Here is an 11,760-nt window from a genome sequence, read left to right as displayed (position 1 = left end):
GTGGTTTGAAGGCCGGCCATGCCCCCTGGCAACTCAAGCAGAGGCTCTGGTATCTGGGATTTATTTATCTTCTACAATTGAAACTTTGTAGCCTGGAGTGGAGCCAAGCCTTCTGCTAGCTCCATGGCAGCAGCCATTTTTGTTGGAATTTATTTACCTTCTATAATTAAAACTTTGTAGCCTTAAGCAGAGGCCAAGCCAGGCCAGGGTGTGCAGAAAGCTTGGCTTCCTCCATCACCTGGGGCAACCCTAGCCTCCTGCTCTCTCTAGCTCCATGGCTGCCGACATTTTTGTTAGGATTTATTTATCTTCTATCGTTGAAACTTTGTAGCATTGAGTGGAGTCCTGGACCAACAATGGCAGGAGAAAAGCTTGGCTTCGTCCATTGCCGGGGAAACCCAAGCCTCCCTCCTGCTCTCTCTGTGGCCACAGCCATCTTGGTTGGGTTGATTTGCATACTTGCTCCTGATTGGCTGGTGGACATGGTTGGTGGGTGTGGCTTATGGGTGTAGCGGATGTATGGTCAATTTGCATATTACTCTTTTATTAGATAGGATTTTGCCCCAAAGCTAGAGAATATACATTCTTCTGAAGTGCACATGGAACATTCTCAAAGATAGACAACATTTTAAGACACAAAATAAGTTTAGACATGTTCACGAAGATTGAAATCATGTCAATGATTTTCTCAGATCACCACGGCATGAAATTAGAAATTAACTACAATAAAAACACTCAAAAACATTTAAACACGTTTAGGAGAAAGAGCATGTTATTAAACAATGAATGGGTTACCAAAGAGATTAAGGAAGAATAAAAACCATCCTGGAAACAAGTGAAAATGAACACACAACAACCCAAAATCTATGAGACACAGTGAAAGCAGTCCTCAGAGGGAGGTTCATAGCATTATAAGCCTACGTTAAAAAAAAAAAAAAGAAGGTAGGAAGGAAGGAAGGAAGGAAGGAAGGAAAGAAGGAAGGAAGGAAGGACTCTAATAATGATTTAACTCTACAACTTAAAGAATTAGAAAGACAACAACCAGAAAATCTTAAAGTAGAAGGAATGAAATAATAAATATCAGAGTGGAAATAAATAACATAAAGACTAAAAAAATCAACACAAAAGATCAATAAAACCAAGAGCTGGTTCTTTGAAAAGATAAACAAGATTGATGAAACTCTAGTAAAAATCAAGAAACAAAGAGAGAGGACCCAAATAAACAAACTAAAAAACAAAAGAGGTGAAGTAACAATTGACCCAACAGAAATCAAAGGATCATAAAAAAAAAATACTACGAATGACTATATTCCAACAAACTGGATAACCTGGAAGAAATGGTCATATTCCTAGAAAATAACAATCTTCCAAAGCTCAATGAGAATTAATGAGAAAACCTGAATAGGATGATAACTACTGAGGAAATAGAAGCAGTAATAAAAACAACTCCCAGCAAACAAAAGCCCTGGTCTGGATGGCTTCACAAGGGATTTTTACCAAATATTCAAAGAAGAACTAACACCCATCCTCCTCAAAGTATTCAAAAAAAAATCAAGAAGAAGGAACATTTTTAAGCTCTTTTTATGATACCAGCGTTATTCTAATTCCAAAACCAGATAAAGACACTACAAACAAAGATAATTACAGGCAAATATTCCTGCTGAACATGGATGCTAAAATCCTCAACAAATCAGACCCAGCAATACATTAAAAAAGATCATATGCCATATTCCAGGGATGCAAGGCTGGTACAGTATTCACAAATCAATAAATGTAATACATCACATAAACAAATTGGAAGACAAAAATCACATCATCATAGCAAATTGGTGCGGAAAAAAACATTGGACAAAATCTAACACTTTTTTTTAATTAAAAACTCTCAGTAAAGTGGGAATAAAGGGACCATAACTCAACATAATAAGTCCATATATGACAAACCTACAGCCAACATCATACTCAATGGGCAAAAATTAAAATCATTTACCCTAAGAACAGGAATAAGACAGGGATGTCCACTTTCACCACTTTTATTCAACATAACACTGGAAGTCCTAGCCCTAGTGATCAGACAAAAAGAAAAAATAAAGTCATCCAAATTGGAAAGGAGAAAATAAAACTGCTATTATTTGCAGATGGCATGCTATTGTACATAGAAAACCCTAAAATCTCCATAAAAAAAAAAAACTAATAGATTTAATAAATGAACTCGGACATGTAGCAGGATACAAAATTAACACCCAGAAATCAATGACATTTTTATACACCAATAATGAACTCTCAGAAAAAGAAACAAAAAAAATAATTTCCACTTACGATTTCAAGAAAAAAATTAAGAAACTTAGGAATAAATTTAATCAAGAAGGTAAAAGATCAGCACTTGAAAAACTCCAAGACATTGAAAAAAGATATAAAGGAAGATATAAACAAGTAGAAGAATATACGATGCTCATGGATTGGTAGAATAAACACCATTAAAAACACCATTGCTTACTACCCAAAGCAATCTATAGTTTCAATACAATCCCTATTAAAATACCAATAACATAGTTCACAGATGTAGAACAAGAATTGCAAAAAATTATATTGAACAGCCCAGCCAGCATAGCTTAGTGGTTGAGTGTCAACCTATAAACCAGGAGGTCATGGTTTGCTTTCTGGTCAGGGCACATGCTGGGTTTCTGGCTCAATCCCCAGTGTGGGGCATGCAGAAGGCAGGCAATCAGTTATTCTCTCTCATCATTGATGTTTCTATCTCTTCCTCTCCCTTCCTCTCTTAAATAAATAAAAATATTTTTCAAAAAAATTTATGGAACCAAAAAAGACACCAAAAAGCCACAGTAATCCTGAGAAAGAAAAACACAGTTGAAGGAATCACATTACCAGAAATCAAGTTATACAACAAAGCCACTGTAATCAAAACAATCTGATACTGGCACAAGAACAGGTATATAGATCAATAAAACGTAATAGAGACCCCAGAATCGACCTAAGCCAGTGGTCAGCAAACTCATTAGTCAACAGAGCCAAATATCAACAGTACAACGATTGAAATTTCTTTTGAGAGCCAAATTTTTTAAACTTAAACTTCTACTAATGCCACTTCTTCAAAATAGACTCACCCAGTCCATGGTATTTTGTGGAAGAGCCACACTCAAGGGGCCAAAGAGCCTCATATGGCTTGCGAGCGGCAGTTTGCCGACCACAGACCTAAGCCATTATGCTCAATTAATATTTGACAATGGAGGCAAAAGCATACAATGGAGTCAAGACAGTCTCTCCAATAAATGGTGTTGGGAAAATTGAACAAGTACATGCAAAAAAATGAAACTAGATCACCAACTTACACCATACACAAGAATAAACTCAAAAGGGATAAAATACTTAAATATGTCATGAAACCATAAAAATCTTAGAAGAAACCATAGGCAGCAAAATCTCAGACATCTCTCATAGCAATTGTTTACTGATACATCTCCTAGGGCAAAGGAAACTAAGGAGAAAATAAGCAAATGAGACTACATTATAATAAAAAGCTTCTGCACAGCAAATGAAACCATCAACAAAATAACAAGATAGCGCACTGCATGGGAGAAAATATTTGCCAGTGATACAATAGATAAGGGGTTAATTTCCAAATATATAAGGAACACATACAACTTAACAAAAGGTAGATAAACAATTCAATTAAAAATGGACAAAGGACCTTAAATAGACACTTCTCCATATGAAAAATTGTTCAGTCACTAATCATCCGAGAGATGCAAATTAAAATGACAATGAGGTATCACCTCATACCTGTCAGATGGCTATCATCAACAAATCAACAAACCATAAGTGCTGGAGAGGATGTGGAGAAAAGGAAACCCTAGTACACTGCTGGTGGCAATGCAGACTGGTGCAGCCACTATGAAAAACAGTGTGGAGTTTCCTCAAAAAATTAACAACAGAACTGCCATTTGACCCAGTGATCCCACATTTAGGCATATATACTAAGAAACCAGAAACACCAATCAGAAAGGATATATGCACCCCTATGTTCATAGAAGCACAATTTACATTAGCTTAGATTTAGAAACAGCCAAGTGCCCATTAGCAGATGAGTGGATAAAAAGGCTGTAATACATTTACACAATGGAATACTATGCAGCTGTAAAAAAAGATAGAAATCTTACTATTTGCAACAGCATTGATGGACCTGGAGAGAATTATGCTAAGGGAAGTAAGCCAGTCAGGGAAAGATAAGTATCACATGATCACGTTCATATATGGAATCTAAAGATCAAAATAAACTGATGAAGAAATAGATCCAGTGACATAGAAGCATGAAACAGGCTGACGAATTTCAGAGGGAATGGGAAGTGGCAGGGGGAGGGAGTTGATGGTGAGTGAATCACCTGGGAACTTATAAGTGTATGCATATATATGTCACACATGGACACAGACAATAGAGTGGTGAAGGCCTCTAAGGGGTGAGTGCAGGGTACAATGGGTCAATGGGGATAAACCAAACAAAGGGACATCTGTAACACTTTCAACAATAAAGATAAATTTTAGAAAAATAAATAAAAGTGAAAGAATAAAAACAATAAAATGAATTTTAAAAAACTACAGTACATATGCAATTTAATTTTTTATAAACTTAATGGTAATCTCAACAAAAATCCCCTAATCAGGAAATATAGCTTAAAAGAGCATAAACAGAGGAAAGATGTGTGGAATACCACCAAACAAAAACAACAGACAGAAATATAAAGGAAAAGAACCAATGGAGTCACAGAACTACCAAAAAATGAAAGATAAAATGACTGTAGGAAATCGTCATACATTAATAATTACCTTAAATATAAATGGTCTGGATTCACTAGTATAGAGGCACAGTGGATCAAAAAAAACAAAACCCAACCATGTGCTGCCTTCAAGAGACACATCTAAGCTGCAAAGACAAAGGTAGATTCAATATAAAAGGGTGGAAATTATTCTCCAAGCAAATAACATCCACAGAAAAGCTGGTGTAGCCATACATATGTTTGACAAAATAGATTTAAAGATAATAGGAGACAAAGATGGACACTTTATAATGAAAAAGGGAACACAACATCAAGAAATCATAATACTTCATTTATATGCACCCAACCAGGGAGTACTGAAATATATAAAACAACTACTCACAAAACTAAAGGGAGAAACAGGTCAAAACACAATCATAGTTGGGAACCTTAATACTCCATGGACAGCTCTAGGCAGATCAACCAAACAGATAATCAGTAAAGAAATATTTGCCTTAAATTAAACACTAGGCCAAATGGACATAATTGACATTTACAGACCCTTTCATCCCAGAGCATCAGATTATACATTCTTCTCCAGTGCACATGGAACATTCTCAAGGATATTCCATATATTGGGTCACAAAACTGGCATCAAAAAAATCAAGAAGATTGAAATTATACCAAGCATATTCTCTGACCATGATGCCTTGAAATTAGAAATCAACTGCAAAAAGGAAGCAAAGAAATACATGGAGATTAAACAACATACTACTACAAAATGACTAGGTCAAAAAAGAAATAAAAGTGAGATCAAAAGATATATAGAGACAATTGAGAATGACAATACAACATATCAAATGTAGCTGAAGTGGTAATAAGAGGGAAGTTTATATCATTACAGGCCTATCTCAAGAAACAAGAGAAATCCCAAGTAGACAACCTAACATCACATCTTAAAGACTAGAAAAAGACGAACAAAAACCCAGAAAGTCATCAGAAGAAAGGAAATAATAAAAATTAAAGCAGAATTAAATAAAATAGAGAACAAAAAGACTGTACAAAAGATCAATAAAACAACAAGCTGGTTCTTTGAAAAGATTAATAGAATTGATAAACCCCTGGCTAGACTCAGTAAGGAAAGAAGAGAAAAGACCCATATAAACAAAATCAGAAATGAGAGAAGTCACCACAGACATCACAGATATACAATGGATCATACTAGAATACTATGAAAGACTATATGCCACTAAATTCAATTACCTAGAAGAAATGAATAACCTTCCTATAAATCATGAAGAACTGGAAAATCTAAATAGACTGCTTAGCAGTGAGGAAGTTGAAACAACCATCAAAATCTCCCAAAAAACATAAGTGCAGGACCAGATGGCTTCACCAGTGAATTCTACCAAATGTTCAAAGAAGAATCTATCCTTCTCAAACTCTTCCAAAATATTGTGGGAGAGGCAATACTTCCTAACACATTCTGAGGCCAACATATCCTGATACCAAAACCTAGCAAAGAGAGAGGAGACAACATAGCGGCAGAATAGACATCGTGTCCTGAGCCTAGTCCAGGAGCAGATAGAACGAGCAAGTAAATCGAATAACATCCACCCTGAATTGGTGAAGTAGACTCAGCTGGTGAGACAATTTGCAGCTGGGAAGGGCAGAGGATGCCTGGAGAACGGTAAAATCAGGGATCTGGGCTGGAGAGAACTGCAAGACCTCTGAGCCCAGTGTGTCAGAAGGAAGCCACAGCACCGAGGCCGTGTCCCTGTGGACATGTGTAGAGTCTGACTGTGGAAAGGAGGTACTCAGGACTGTTGGTGGCAGGGACTCTAGATCTAAGTCCACAGTCATGAGAGACTGCTGGGGGGAGAGGGACTCCGTGTGCAGCTCTTTCCCCTCTTTTTGATCTTTGCTTTTATTTGCTAAACCTAGTTCATAGGACCTTTCAAATACAAACACTACCCATGGCTGAGGTGCAGGTGGAGGTGCGGACTTGTGGAGTCTGGGGAGAGGGGAGGGTCAGTGAGAAGTGGCCGCGAGTCTGGCACTGAATCATACCCAATGTGCTGAATCTAGGCAGCCATTTTCTCCTGAAGAAATAGCCCCTCCCTGCAGTCTCCAGGCAACCAATACAGCCACACCCAGAGTGGTACAAAGGATACAAAAAAAAAATCTGAATAGTCCCTGAGAATCCTCAGGGACTGGCCTAAAGAGACCCAATTCAGTCCCAGCAACAGGAAACTGAGAAATGGTAGACAGTACAGAAGAGTGGGATCTTAAACCAGCCCTCATGGGGAATTAAAAATCAGCAGAAAGGAACACTTCACTTTTTCATTTTTATTTTATTTTATTATTAGTTATCTTTTCTTTATTTTCCTTTTTTGTTTGTTTATTTTTTAATTTCTTTTCACATTATTTTTTCATTCTAATTATTTTTATTTTATCCTTTTTTTAATGTTATTTTTTTCTTCTCTTTCTCTTTCTTCTTATCTACTCATCCTATTTCTACTTCCTCTATACTAAACTGAGGTCCTCCCCGTACTACTCTAATTCTTTAACCTTACTTTCTGTATATAAACTCAGCCTCTAAGATTCTGCCCCACCCTCTTTACTAGGTATTTGGTGTTTGTATGTTTTGGTTTATCTGTCTGTTCTCTCGTGTTTTCTCCCCACATATACACTGAGTGGCCAGATTATTATGATCTCTGAATGCATAATAATCTGGCCACTCAGTGTATATCCTATATAATAAAAGGCTAATATGCAAATTGTCCCCTCGACCAGGAGTTCAACCAGCAGGCAGGCCGGCCAACTGCCCATGTCCCCTCCCCCTGGCCAGGCTGGCTGGACCCCACCCATGCACTAAATTCATGCACCAGGCCTCTAATATATATATATATATATATATATATATATATATATATATATATATATATATATATATATATATATATACACACACACACACACACACACACACACACGCACACGCGCACACACACACACACACACACACACACTGAGTGGCCAGATTATTATGCATTCAGAGATCATAATAATCTGGCCACTCAGTTTATATATGTTTTTCTTTTTCTTCTTTTTCTTTTCTCTCATACCATTTTTTTTCTCTCTTCAATATCAGTTGTGCTCTCCTTTCTCTCCCCTAATTCTCTTTTCTCTGGTAGTCACTTATATTGTGGTTATTAGTGTCCTGAGTACATGTTCACTTTGTGTCGTGTCCTGTTTGGCCAATGTGGTAGATAGCGAGCCACATAACCAGACACCTGGAGAGGAGACTCCATCTACAAATGGGTTAATAACACTCCAGAACCAACTACAGAGACAGGAAGAGGGTGGCAGTGATAGAGAGAGCGTGAGTGAGAGAGTGAAAGGGGAGTGTGGGGTGTGTGTGTATACATGAGTGAGGGACAGTTAGATCTTGAAGGACCTTCAGGGCAGGCTGACTGGGCTCACCTAACCAAGCAGCCTCTGCTACCATTGCAAACATCCCCATACAGTGGGTGGTGGGCACATGGTGCAATATATAGATCTTGTAACATAGAAACCCACACCTGAAGCCTATATGTTCATGTTCACCAATCAATTTAATATTCAAGTTGACTTATCAGTTTGATAAATAAAATAATATTTTAAAAATCCTATATAATAAAAGCCCAGCAACCAAAATGTTGGAATGACCAGAACTACCAGAAACCAGGGCAATCAGGCAGGCAGGCGAGTGGTTAGGGGCGATGAGGTAGGCAAGCGTGTAGTTGGGGCGATCAGGAAGGCAGACAGAGGTGGTTATGGGCAATCAGTCAGCCAGGCAGCAGTGGTTAGGGACAATCAGGCAGGCAGGCAAGTGGTTAGGGGCGAATAGGCAGGCAGAGGCAGTTAGGGTTGATCAGGCAGGCAGGCGAGTGGTTAGGGGCGATGAGATAGGCAGGCAGAGGTGGTTAGGGGTGATCAGGCAGGCAGGCATGTGGTTAGGGGTGATCCATCAAGCAGGTGAGTGGTTAGGAGCAATGAGGCAGGCAGGCAGAGGTGGTTAGGGGCAATCAGTAAGGCAGGTGAGTGGTTAGAGGTGATCAGGCAGGCAAGCGAGTAGTTAGGGACAATCAGGGAGGCAGGAGAGTTGTTAGGGGCAATCAGGCAGGCAGGCAAGTAGTTAGGGGCAATAAGGCAGGCAGGCAAGTGGTTAGGGCAATCAGGCAGGCAGGCAGAGTGGTTAGGGGTGATCATGCAGGCAGGTGAACATTTAGGAACCAGTGCTCCCGGATTGCAAGAGGGATTTCCGACTGCCAGTTTAGGCCTGATCTGCAGGGATCCCTGCAGGATCGAGCCTAAACCAGCAGTTGGATATCCCCTGAAAGGTCCTGGATTGCGAGAGGGTGCAGGCCAGGCTGAAGGACTCCCCTCCCTGCATGAATTTCGTGTACCAGGCCTCTAGTAAATAAATAAAACCTCAATTTGTAATAAAACTTAAGAAGTAAGCAATTAGCTTTCTTTTCTTTTTAGATAAGCAAGCAAGAATTTATTGACCACAGCAAGGACACACTTAGGGCACTGAAATAAGGAAGGGCATAGAAGAAGCAACAGGAGAGCCTTCTCCTGGGAAGTTAGAGAAAAGGGGGCCTTGGAAACAGGTTTGGAGGATTATCTCAGGACAGGCTGCCACTGTCCATTGCTACCCTGGTTGCAAGTCTCATGGGATTTGTTAGAGGTTAAGGGATACATGCCTATGAAGGAAGGACAGGGAGAAAAGAAATAGCATGGTCATGCTCCCTGGAGGGAGAGCCCCCAAGCAATTAGCATTCTTTACTTTGGAAAATCTGTGAATACATTTTATAACCTCTAGAAACATATTTCACAGACATCCAAGTCAATTATTACCATGAACTTATTTTTGTAAAACCCTCATAAAATATGAATATCATATTTAATATCAATAACTGAAAAGACATGTCTTTTCTACTTAAATAAAAAAACTAAAATACACTTTTTTATGGAGCATTCATCTTAGATTGTGTGAACTTAAAAGGAATAAAAGCCAGTTTCTACATTCCTGAAAATTTTAATGATACCATTCTCAGGTAGAAAATTATCTCACATTTATAGCACACATTTGTAAACACACAGAGAGACACAGAGAATAGGTAGATACAAATTTTGTTTTGGAGATATTTACAATTTGTATTTGTCCTTGACAAGTGCAATTCTGAATGACCTTCCCCTTTTAAAATGAGGTCAGGCGTTTTTAATATCTCAAAGGTTTGGGTTGACACCTAAAAGACACCATAGGTTGATCCACTTGTCTAAGTCCTCTATTTGAAGCTTCCAGAGACCAATTAAATATGCCTTCCATTCATGCTGCCTAATTTTCTGGCTGGCTTTTTCAATTTTGCAGGCAAAAAGACTGATTTAGAAGTATTAGAGAAGCCTCATTGGCTGTCCAATCATTCATGGGAAACTGAATGTCTGGGGCTGGTCCGTCTGGGAGTCACGATTTCCCACGTTCATTTTGAGATCTATGTCCTCTGAGCAAACTTCTAGGAAAACCAGCCTTTATGTGCATTTCTCCAGATGAGCCAGATGTGTTGGATCTCCCTATAGGACTGTTTCAAATCCTTGAGGAGGTTTTTTTGTGTTGCTTTTTTTATTTTTCAGGCAACCCCACAAAAATTCTCAGTCGCCTAGGCACCAAGGTGCCAGTGCCATTCACTGTGGGGCACAAGGGCTGGGCTGCGACCTGAGGGGCTGGTGGTGGAGACAGCAGCACTGCAACCCTGTGAGCGGGGCTCACACAGCACTGGCCCTTGTGCAGCTGCAGTGTAGCTGCTAGCCCTGTGCTGAAAGATGGATGCCGCCTGCTCTCACTGCCTCCTTGGTCATTCTGACTGTTTGCCACCCTCAGAAAGGATGTTTGGTTACTCCTGGTTGGATCCCTGCCCCAGCCGGCAGGCCTTTGAGGCACCCACCAGTATGAGCCCTGACAGGTTTCAGAAGTTTTGCTCTGTAGGTTCAGTACTTGGCAAGGCATGTCTCTGACCGCGGGCTCCCACAGTCGCATTCCACACATCTACCCTGCAGGGGCAAGAGCAGCTCTGAGTTTCTGCAGGATATTCCTGGACTCCACCAGGATTTTTATTGGCCCATCATGGAGGCTCCTCTGGAAGCCAGTCTCTTTTGTTCCGTGCTCATGGCCTCCCATGACCAATGGCCCTTGCTGTTACTGCCCACTTGGCCCCTAGACTCTGAGGTATCCAGGTGACTTTCCAAAATACAAGGATCTCAAAGAAGGAGGGCTACTTTGTTGTTGTTGTTTTTTAAATTTAATTTTTTAATTCTTTATTTTTGAAAGTATTACATATGTCTTTCCCGCGCCCCCCCCCCATTCACCTCTCCCAGCCTGCTCCTGCCCACAGCAAAGGCCTTCACCCCCATATTGTATGTTGTGCTTATATGCATGCATACAAGTCCTTTGGTTGATCTTTTATGACCCTATCCCTATCCCCTGACTTCCATCTGAGCTTTAATGATCTGTTGAATGCTTCTATGTCTCTGGATCTATTTTTGTTCCTCAGTTTATGTTGTTCATTATATTTCACAAATGAGTGAGATCATGTCATACTTATCTTTCTACAAATGCCTTATTTCGCTTTTGCTTAGCATAATGCCCTCTAGGTCCATCGATGCTATTGCAAATGGTAAGAGTTCTTTCTTTGCTATAGCAGAATAGTATTCCATTGTGTAGATGTATGACAGTTTTCTAATCCAATCATATCCTGATGGGCACTTAGGCTGTTTCCAAATCTTAGCTGTTGTAAATTGTGTTGCTATGAACACAGGGGTGCATATATTCTTTCTGATTGGCATTTCTGATTTCTTAGGATATATTTCTAGAAGTGGGATTAATAGATCAAATAGGAGATCCATTTTTAATTTTTTGAGGAAACTCCATATTGTTTTCCACAGTGGT

This window comes from Eptesicus fuscus, chromosome 3 (assembly GCF_027574615.1).
Source record: "Eptesicus fuscus isolate TK198812 chromosome 3, DD_ASM_mEF_20220401, whole genome shotgun sequence".
In the NCBI taxonomy this organism is placed as follows: domain Eukaryota; kingdom Metazoa; phylum Chordata; class Mammalia; order Chiroptera; family Vespertilionidae; genus Eptesicus; species Eptesicus fuscus.
This window is presented reverse-complemented; position numbering follows the sequence as displayed.